Source organism: Notolabrus celidotus, chromosome 23 (genome assembly GCF_009762535.1).
Source record: "Notolabrus celidotus isolate fNotCel1 chromosome 23, fNotCel1.pri, whole genome shotgun sequence".
Lineage (NCBI taxonomy): Eukaryota > Metazoa > Chordata > Actinopteri > Labriformes > Labridae > Notolabrus > Notolabrus celidotus.
Window position 1 is genome coordinate 11,082,395 of NC_048294.1, and position 10,680 is coordinate 11,093,074.

The 10,680-nt window shown below is 40.3% G+C and overlaps 1 long non-coding RNA gene across 1 annotated transcript in view; it reads right to left on the bottom strand.

Annotated features, from left to right (window-relative positions):
* The window catches only part of LOC117807067, a 113,468-nt gene extending 103,570 nt beyond the window's left edge, over nt 1-9,898 (bottom strand). Inside the window, exon 1 of the long non-coding RNA XR_004629902.1 lies at nt 9,614-9,898. This is a non-coding gene — a long non-coding RNA (uncharacterized LOC117807067). The remainder of the gene's footprint in view (nt 1-9,613) is intronic.
* Nucleotides 9,899-10,680: the final 782 nt, after the last annotated feature.

A 10,680-nucleotide genomic window follows, 5' to 3' on the forward strand; every position in this document is an offset into this window, starting at 1 on the left:
CACAACATCTTTCAATAGTCATTCCTACATTACATTGAAGCTTCAGGTGTTGGCTTGAAATGTGTATCCCTTTCATTTTCCAACTCATTGTAACAAAGAGGCAATTAACTATCAAAGACACTCTGACACATTGTGTCAACCAACCCCATCACAGGGATGGTTGTCACACACTATGGGGTTGGTTGTCACAATGGTATTTTAATGGGAAAAAACTTTAAAAAAAGGCAAGAAGGCAGAATTAAATTTGAAAGTTTAATTGCACTGACAAGTGATAGGCCTACATAACTGAATGCATTTTAACATAAAATGAGCAAGGAACATGAACAGGAAACACATCTTTAAGCCAGCCTATATAACAACATAAAGAACAAAACAAATAGGCCTAACAATAATGGCCGACTCAACTAGGCTACATGCAGTCACTGTCTGAGTTACAGTAATGTCAAATGTAGGGTCTGCACGCTCCAACTCATTTCACCATGCATGATTTTGCCAACATAGAGAATGTGACGACCAACCCCAACTGGAATTTTTTGCTAGCATCAAGGCTAATAACCATCTAACAACTACTTAGCTAGCTAATAAAAATCTAAACTATAGCTTTCCCCTCACACTTTGTAAGGGTAACACTTGTTTTGTTATAAACCCATCGTTTAAAAGCCTAGAAGAAAAATACTGAGGAGCTGAATATTTACAATTTGACATGAAAAACACAAAAGTCCTCTCACCTCAAGTTCAGCTGTCTTACTCCAGAGAAGACCATGTAGGTGAGCTCTGATCCTAATTCTGGAAATATCCATACCCCACTTTGAGAGACGGTGCCCTCTGGTGGCGAGATATAACGAGTGTGCCAACCAACCCGTGTGACAACCAACCCCGTTCTCCCCTACTTTCTGGTTCATATCTTTAAATAGGGTGTCACAAAGCAGAATTGTGGGAATTTTTTTTTTCTCGCAATTTTGTTTCACACACTGTTAAATTTGCTCTACAAATACCACAAAAATTCTATCAAAGATTTAAAAGAACGTTATGCCTCCATATCGTTCCACAACTCCACTCACTCTTTTTGACCCTTCTCGGAGCCCATAGCAGTCCGACTCTGGTACCATGAGAACAGGCTGGATTAAAAGCTGTTAACATCTTGTTTTTCTGACAATCTAGGAGAATCTGTGTTGATCTATGAGGCTACACCTTGCAGGTACCTTGATTGCTTCTTTTTAAGCATGTCTGTAATATCCCAAAATGCGATTTGCGCTCTGATGAGACCGATCATCTCCTAGGCATGATTGAAACCACACACTCACACTTTGACGTATACTTTTCAAGGGCTATTCCATCTTATTGTATGTTTACTGGTTTTGAACAAGATAAATGGCCCTTGGATAATTTCAAACCAGGTAGCAGCATCAAGCTTTAAAACACTTTAACTCCCTACAATACAAGAGTTTCTAAATTGAGATGAGATATCATGTAATTGCCAAAGTCCCAGTTATATTTTGTGTTTGATTATGTTGATTGTCTCATTTGTTTTTTGAGGCTTGTACTGTAATTATATCGTTACCAAATTGTTTCAGTGTTGGACTGTGGTTATGTTTAATGATAGAGAAAATGTGCTATCTTTGCTAAAAAGTTTAAAAAGAGTCCTCTTATGAAATATATTGGAATGCCAGTTTAAGAGTATATTTGAATGTGTCCATATGGAAGCCAGTAAATGGTATTATTGTATGTTCAGTAACTTGAATGACTTTTAATAACTTACATGTTTGCAACTCATAGTTGACATACTGGTATAATGAATGTTTCTATGGTATTCTTTGTATTGTCAGGACTGACTTACCTGTTTAGAGATTTATATTTTCATAAATGTTGTACTTACATTTTGTTACAGAGTTGTTTAACTGGAATTCAAACAGAAAAGAAACTTATGTCTGAAGCAATATGAAACTAGTGTGTATGCATTGTTTGTATGAAACATTTTAATGTAATAAAATGGTTCACTTTTTGCCTCCAGTACACCGCCTCGAGCTCTTCACTGTAATTACAGGTTGTAACAGGACATTGTGACCTTTCTGCATTTAGACACAATTGTTTTATTTACCTCCTTTGCTTTCAGAGAAGACAATGAGTAAACTTTTAATCTGCTAAAATTAGACCAGGCCTGACTCACTGGTAGCCGTACCTCAGGTTGCAGAGCTGCTTTTGAAACAGGTTATTCTTTCCTGTGCTGTGTTTTCCTGAGCGAGAAAACTCTGACAATTCTGACAACCCCCACCCCACACACACACACACACACACACAGATGCAATACAGCTGTAAAATGATTTGATAGCCCAGTAATTGCTCCTCTGCGCTTGATGCTGAACGCCAGACAAGCGTGGTGAATATTTCTCCAACAGCGGCTGACATTGTCATTATAATTAGGGGATGAATGCGCAAGTGCACCTGTACACTGCCCTGCGCCAACACACACACACACACACACACACACACACTCACACAAAGTTGCAAAGCAAACACATCCAGGATAAAGCTGTGATTGGCCAATGAAAGCTGTGTTGCTTTGGGCTACCATTTTAATTTCCCAGTGGTGTCACTCTAAGCCAATCTGTATGTTTATCTGTGTGTGTGCGTGTGTGTTTGTCTTTCTGTACTTGTGAGGCCCAGCCCTTGATAGGCAACCTTCCTTTTAAGGGCATTTTTCCTTGTGTAGACATTTTGCAAAGTCACCAAAATAAAATACCTGGACAAGCTGCTTTTAACATAATGAATGTTCTGCATTATGAAGTGACTTAAGTGTAACTCCCCATTCCCTTCTGATGCTAGGTTCACTTTTTGCACCATTACAGCTAATCTGGAAATGGTAGTCTCCATACAGAACTTACAGAATGCAGTCCTCACAAAGTATTGAAGACATGTACAATTGTGGTGTGTATATATATGTGTGTGTGTGTGTGTGTGTGTGTGTGTGTGTGTGTGTGTGTGTGTGTGTGTGTGTGTGTATGTCCGCGTATGTGTGCTGTCTCCAAGGCAACATCAGGCTAGGCCACGCCTCTCATTGTAATGGCGGTGAGCTCATGTCTGTTGGCCATTGGGGCTGCTGCTGCTTCCAGTCCTTATGACAACAAGGGCTCGGCTATCGCTGGCACATTCCACCTGCAGGCACATAATTACACCGCTTGTTTGTTGAACGGGAGGTCTCCACAGGTCATACACTGCACTTCTGTGTGTATGTCTATGTGTGTGTGTATGTAGGTGTGCATCTGTCCTACAGTAGGCACAGCATGACATTGATTCTTATTTACACAGCCCTAAAATAGCCGCTTCATTGTCAGCAGCATTTATTCTATAATCCAGGGCCCTCCTTTTGTCGTCATGAATTTTCTTTATTGTGACCTGTATTTTTAGCAATGGGGAAGTATGTGAGTCACCCATATTTCTCACCCTTCCCCCATTCATTTTTTTATCTCTCTGGCAGGGCAGATAAACACCAACAACTAAACACTTAAACCTTACTGGCAGCTGAAATTGAAGAAAAAATCCATCACAAGATAAGCTCAAAAACTCCTCCTCCGTTTGTTTGACTTACTAAAAGCCTCTAAACAAATATTAGCTGTTTGCACTCGGGGATCCAACCAATTGCAGGAAGCTCAAAGACAGAAAGTACATTTTTCAATCAATTCTGTGTCTGTGACGTATGTTATCATTAATCAAATCAGTCGAACACAGTGATCAAAAAAGCCTGTCCATTTATTTTACACATCTATCACCATAAGTTGCCAGTTTCCTCAACGAAAGACCCCCCCTGCTTGGAGAGATGACTATAAACAGGCTCTGACCAAACTGCAGGAAACATGCTGGGAGGAAATATACACCCACATGGGATGGTGTCCTGCTCCAAGTCTCTTGCTCTGGTTAATGTAAGGTAAATAGAAGGAAATCAGGGATATTCAGAGTTTTAAATCATGAAACGCAGCAAGATATGTATCATCCGCTAGCTTCATTTCAGGAAATGTTGCATTATGAGGTATTTTACCCGTCTCTTCTGATTTTTGACCATGGTGTTAAGCCATTTTTAAAAGGCAACAGTCCAGCAATGACTCTGTACAGACGGGAAGTCCATTCATTTTACTGACATCTTACACGTCACTGCTAAAGCAAAACATTCAGTCACGGCTTTGGTATGAAGACAACTCTAAAAGGAACAAAGGTTTCAAACATGAAGATTCAGGCTACGGTCAAACACACCCAAGGGCAAGGATTATAATTATTACTGTGAAAGAGGTCAAGCAACAAAGACAATGTTTATTTGAATTCATGAACAGTCTGGTCTGTTTAGCTTTCGGTCATAAAACATAATCATCAGATCATCAGCAGAGAGAGACAAACTCTGAACCACAAGTTTTGACAAAACAAAAGACAAAATGTCCAAAAAGTTATAAAAAAATTGGAAATGTAAGATCTACAATTTCAGGACAGACAACAACAGTTATTGTCTATTATTTTGAAGACAATTATGTAAAAGTAAGTTGACCCAATCACAGACAGCTTAGGCTGGCACTCTCAAGTCCATTCGCCAGATATTGAGCTAACCACAAGACAGGTAGGAATAAAGCTAAGCTAAAAGCTAAGCTACCATCCCCTGGCTGTAGGGTTGTGTCTAACACATAGACATAAGACTGGTAATAATTAGGGATGTTCTGGAGATACAAATGAAATATAGCTACTCATTTACTGGTCGTTTTAACAGAAATTTTAAAAACAAAGGGTCCAAAATTGGCAGTATTTATGTGACGTGGAAAACGAAGTGATCACACAGTCTGCAGGTAAACAATGTCAACGGGTTTACAGAGTGTGGCTATATAAGCAGAGCTAGCACCACCAGCCTTGGTCCTCCCTGCTGGTTTACGTCCACATGCCTGTGTTTGTCACGTTAGCCAAACACCACTTAAATACCACTTTATGGTAAATGGTAAATGTCTGACCACTAAAAGCGCTTTCACACTACTTGTCACATTCACCCATTCACACCCACTCACTCACTGATGGTAGAGGTTGCTATAGTATTAGCCAATCTCATTAATACACATTCACACACTGCTGAACAACAGCGGGAGCAATCTGGGGTTATGAGTCACGCCCAAGGTCATGCGACTGCAAGAACAGGGATCAAACCGCCAACCTTCCGATTGATAGACCGACTCTACCCACTGAGCCACAGCCACTCATTTTCTAAATCAAAATACTGCTAAACTATACTACACTGCGAAATGCCATCTGTCATCTGTGCTTGTTTATGAGCATATGGCATAGACTGTATATAAAATGGACAGTGTGGCTCCGCCTTTTCCCATTGTACGGTTTGAGAGCCAAAATATCCCGTTCCAGAACGCAGACATCTTGTACATTTTCTGCAGTCAGAGTCTGTGCAGTAGGGAATTTGTGTGTTTCCACCAAGCGTCAACCTCCGGTCTAAAAATATGAGTCAATGCGGAAGTGTTAAAAGCTGCAGTTCATCGAGGATCCGCTTGAGGCTGGCTCCGGAAGTACCGGAAGTCACATACACATGAATGGGAAAAAGACGATCTTTGCAGCATTAATAAACATGTTTACAGCCTGGTACAAAAGACGAGTCTACTAGTCTGAATAGCTAATTTCTCGATGTCCTCTCACTGTGAGGGGAGTGATTTTTTTTCTAATTCGGCAATTTGGAAGATATTGAGATTACTAGTCTTCCAATGAGAGGCTCAGCTGCCTGCAAGAACACTGTAGCTGTTGGCTAGGAGGCTCAAAGCCCGCCTCTTTACGTCACACTGGCTCGACAGAAGCAATATGGCTGCCGCTGCCGACTGGTCTCAAAACAGCGTTCAGAAACAGATGGGTGACGTCACGGATACTACGTCCATATTTTTTACAGTCTATGGTTTCCACAGTAACAAGCTCCGCCCTACAGCGTACCGTCCCGAGGTCCTACGGAGTTTCTCTCTACAGCAGCTGTCAATCAAAGTAAACCCGGATTTAAAACCTAATTTTTTAACCTCTGATAACTAACAGAAAAATAAACTTTCAGGAAAAAAGAGGCATTGAACACAAAACAGTCAAATATTAACTACATATCACCACAGCATACGGATGTGAGAAACGTTCTTATGTGTATTTATTTTTAAAGTTTGACCGCAGCCCCATTGAAATGAATGGGGGAGACAGAGTTTTTGACCTATACTGCAGCCAGCCACTAGGGGGAGCAGCTTTTTTGGCTGCCTCACTTAGAACCGAGCGAGAAGACGTCCATTTTATATACAGTCTATGGCGTATGGTAGTCGTCGGCGAGAGGAGAGTGGCTGCACTAAGGCTTGGACACAACAAATGACCCGCATTTAAGACATACAATAATACAAACATTAATAACTAGTTTACCAACTAGTAATCCTGGTGACAACTATTGATGGTGGTAACGTTTAAATCAGTTAGTAAACAAAATGCACACATTCCTAGAATTGATCTCGTCATGTCACTCTCTTACTGAGAGAAATAGCCTAGCATAAAAAACAGAAACAGGTGAACAACTACCTCCACTCTGTCCAAAGAACATTAAAGTGGAAAGGCTCACTGTTTTTCTGTGGTCGTATTCATGCTAAGCTAACAGTCGTGAACAGATTTGAAAGCTAATAAGTAGGGATGTAACGATATATCGCAAATCGGTAAAAAAAAAGATACAAATAAGGTTGGATTAAAATCGATTCAACATCATTTGTATTGGGATATTATTTTTTAAACAGTTGAAGGTGCTTTCTGCTTTCTACTCCGCTTGTTCAACATCATTCAGTCTCTTGTGTACGATCATTTTTAGTTTTCTTGCAAGGTACTGAAAATAAAGTGTGCAGTGGTTTTATTTGAGTCACAACACACCTTAAAAATGAAAAAGGATTACTTTGTTTACAAATAAATATAAGAGAAAAAATACATATTGCAACTCTTCATATCTGAGAATTGAAATAAAATAATAGTCATTTAAAATTTGAGTTCAATCCAGTTTTCTTGTTAGAAAATCGTGAGTGAATCATACCGTGAACCAAAAATCGGGATTCGAATCGAATCATTGGTTGAGTGTATCCTTACATCCCTACTAATAAGCATATTTCCATTTGAGCTAACACACATCTTTCCATGGTTTAAAGGTCTTCTATGAAAACTTTCAGTAACTCTCTCCGCTTTGTTCCAAAGTTTTATTCAGGTGCTTTAAAAAAAGCTTTGTTGGGGAAAAGGAAAATGTAAAAAAAAAATGATAAAGAAAAAGGCGGGAGCAGCAGAGTGAAAACAAAGAAGGAGGCATTTATGCTGCACCACTGACCGTGTCTTTGAAAATGTCTAGAAGGGCTCTATTTTGCATTTGATGTGTCCCATTGTTGTCATGTTTGGTCTCTTCCCCAGAGCGTGAGCTGCCATCCTGTCAAGCTCGGGGCAGAAAAACATCTCCTGTGTTTTTTCATGATGCTCTGAATATCTTCTGTTCAGGAAAAACACTCACAGAAACACATGGTCTAATTTATTATAACGTACGGGATGACAGATTTAAAGAAGGATCTAGAGCTAAACTAGGCCACCCCCCTCTATTCATGCTCTGTTTGATGCTGTTGATTCCTGTATCTGACCCCTCCAAGGATAAACTTATTTCTGTGTGTCTGCAAACACTCAAACCGGTTTTTCCATCATGTGTCATCCTCAAAGAGTCATTTGTCTATCAAGAAGTATTAAACACTCTCCTCACTGCTCTGCAAAGAGTAGCACACTAACATGTATTTCTTACCTGGCTTATTCAGCATTATAACATATCTTTGTTTATACATCTTCAGTGTAAAAGTTTGATTAAACTCACACTGCACAACTGAATTTACCTCTGATTTAATTTCATCTCCCCCTGTCTGGAGACTCTGGACTGGAGCCAGGGTTCATTAAGTAGGCAGCAAGTGTTGGGGGTGATCCCACTCTAATCACATCCAAGTCATATGATCAACAGAGTCAGTGTGAGGAGGCAGGTCGAGTTAAGCTCAGTCAAGCTGCACAACAGGTTGTTAGATTAAAACAGGAAGTCAAGTATGTCCCTCTTTAAGCTTTGCAACCTGTATGTGATCCCTGAGCTCTGTGATTTGCTGAATCCAGACCCACAGTTCAGAGTCTGAATCTGAAACCCTCTTTGCCCGGATTGTTTGGACACACGCAGGGGCGTCGCCAGGAATCCTGGGCCCCCTGAAAAGATATCACCATCACCACAGCCAACCTTACAAAATATAACATTGCTGCTATAATACTAGTTTATTTGCAACCTATCCTGGTTAACTGACTCAAATCTAAGCTACATATCAATATAATTTTTTCAACAATTTCTCCAAATGTTACTGCACAATATTGACCTTCAGACTGTCCACCTCTTTAAACAAGATTATTTGAAGCCAAGTGACTTGTTGAATAACAACAAGGGGGCATTATTTGGTATAATCTAACCTCATGAAGTCAAATAAAACTCTAGAAACCTACAGTTTACTTTCAATCAGATTCAGCCACACTTCATGCGATGAAAATATGACAATGACAAGCGTTTTTATGCATAGACAGCTGTTTAAATCACACTAATAGCTTATATGCATTTTTAACTTATTAATCGCACATCCACATTGATTGATCAAGGCTCACAGTCTGTTCTGCAGCCACTGTCCACTTAGCACTACAGGAGCTGCCTGCTGCTGACAGACAGCTGCGGTCCAAACCATATACTGTATTAATGGGCCTAGTATCCTTAACGTCACCCATCTGTTCCTGAGCGCTGTTTTAAAGCCAATCGACGGCAGCAGCCATATTGGAAATGCGGTACTCAACCAGGCATAGTGTGACGTAAAGAGGTGGAGTTTGAGCCTCCTAGTCAACAGCTATGTGTTCCAGTCCGGGAGTCAAGTCAGTCATGTCCTTATTTGGGCAAAAACTCGTAATCTTAATATCTTCTGAACCGTCGCGTTAGAAAAAAATTCACCCTGTGTACAGTGTGCGCCGAATTAGCTGAGTAGAGCCAAGCCGTTTTTTTGTACCAGGCTGTAAACATGTTTATTAATGCTGCAAAGATCGTCTTTTTTGAATTGGTCTCTATGTGGTTTCCGGTGTTTCTGCAGCCAGCCTCAAGCAGATTCTCGATGAACTGTAGTTTATAACACTTCCGCATGGGCTTCATAGTTTGAGACCGGAGGATGCCGCTTGGTTTAAACATTCAGACAATTTTAGTTATCTTATTGCAGTTATAAAAAAAGCAAAGCAAAGCGTAGTAGAAAACTTTCAGGCCCATTAGGGGCCCCCTCCCCACTTGGGCCCTAGGTAGTCAGTCCCACTACGACACCCCTGGACACACGTGAACACAGCAATCGCACTCAACAAAACCAGTGAGCCGAGGTTTCCAATTAAGGCACTTCATTTGAGAGAGAAAGCATTTAACCCAGCAACCAAACCAAAAAGCTTCCTACTCCTCACACTAATACCTATGCGCAGGAAATGACAGATGCAGCAATACAACCATAGGCAATTTCAATTACACACGTTTGCAAGCATAAAACGACAGGCTAAAGTTACTCACCGCGTCCATAGACTCAGCATCAGCAGAAGAGCTCGTAGCAACATCACATCACTCCACATCTCTTAGTTCAACAGCTGGCTTATAGCGTGGATTTAGTCCTTCTCATCTCTGGAACAACCACTCTGACGCGCTGGTCTCGCACCTTTTACGCGACACTTTTCAGCAGATTCGTTTGAGCACATTTCATTCATGCGTGACTCACACGTTTGTAAGCTTCTGTATTTTAGTGTGTGGCGTCCGATATTTTAAATATGCTTATTCGATAAGACATTTGACCTCCTCTCTTCTCCAAGTCGACCCATGAGTAACTTTGTTTTAAGTTAGCTGGCTGACGTTTGTTGGCGTCTTGCAGCTGGTGTTTTGCTGTAAATAGCCAACCTGTCAACCGACGACTTTCAGCCGAATACGTCTCTCGCAAATGCCTTTAGTTCTACATTAAGAACATATCTGATGATTTTATTTTCCATTATAATAAGAAGATAATCTATAATGCATTCACGATGACATATTTCCACGTTTGAACAGCTGTTGTAACCATGACTTCCGGCTGAAAGTCGCAAAGTTACCGGGTCACTCTTTTTACCGCAACACCCGGACGCGAGGCATTTGTTTACAGACGCAGTGGGAAAATTGGGCTGTGACGTAATGACGTAAGGACAGCCCCGTGATGTTCTGTGCTTTGGACTGCTTTGCATTATAATAACAACAGGAGTGACAAAAGCCCTAATCAGGTTTATTGACAGTAGTTTTTCAAGGATTAAAAATAGAAATAACTTACACTTTGCGAAGTAAGATAAAATAAAAAGAGAAATACAAGAAATATTTTAAACAAACTTGTCTCTGGTGAGAGGATCCCAGGCACTGATGCAAAAATATGAATTAAGAGAGTTAGCTCAAAACTTGCTAGGTATTTATTTTTCAATGTCTTTCAATGCCTTGCCAGCAGTTTCGCCACTTGCAGAAAAGAAAAAAAAAAATAAACTTGCAAAACAAAAAAGTATCTGGGAAACAATTTACAGGACATCTAACTGTAAAAAAAAATGTTTTTGTGTAATATTGTAATCTTT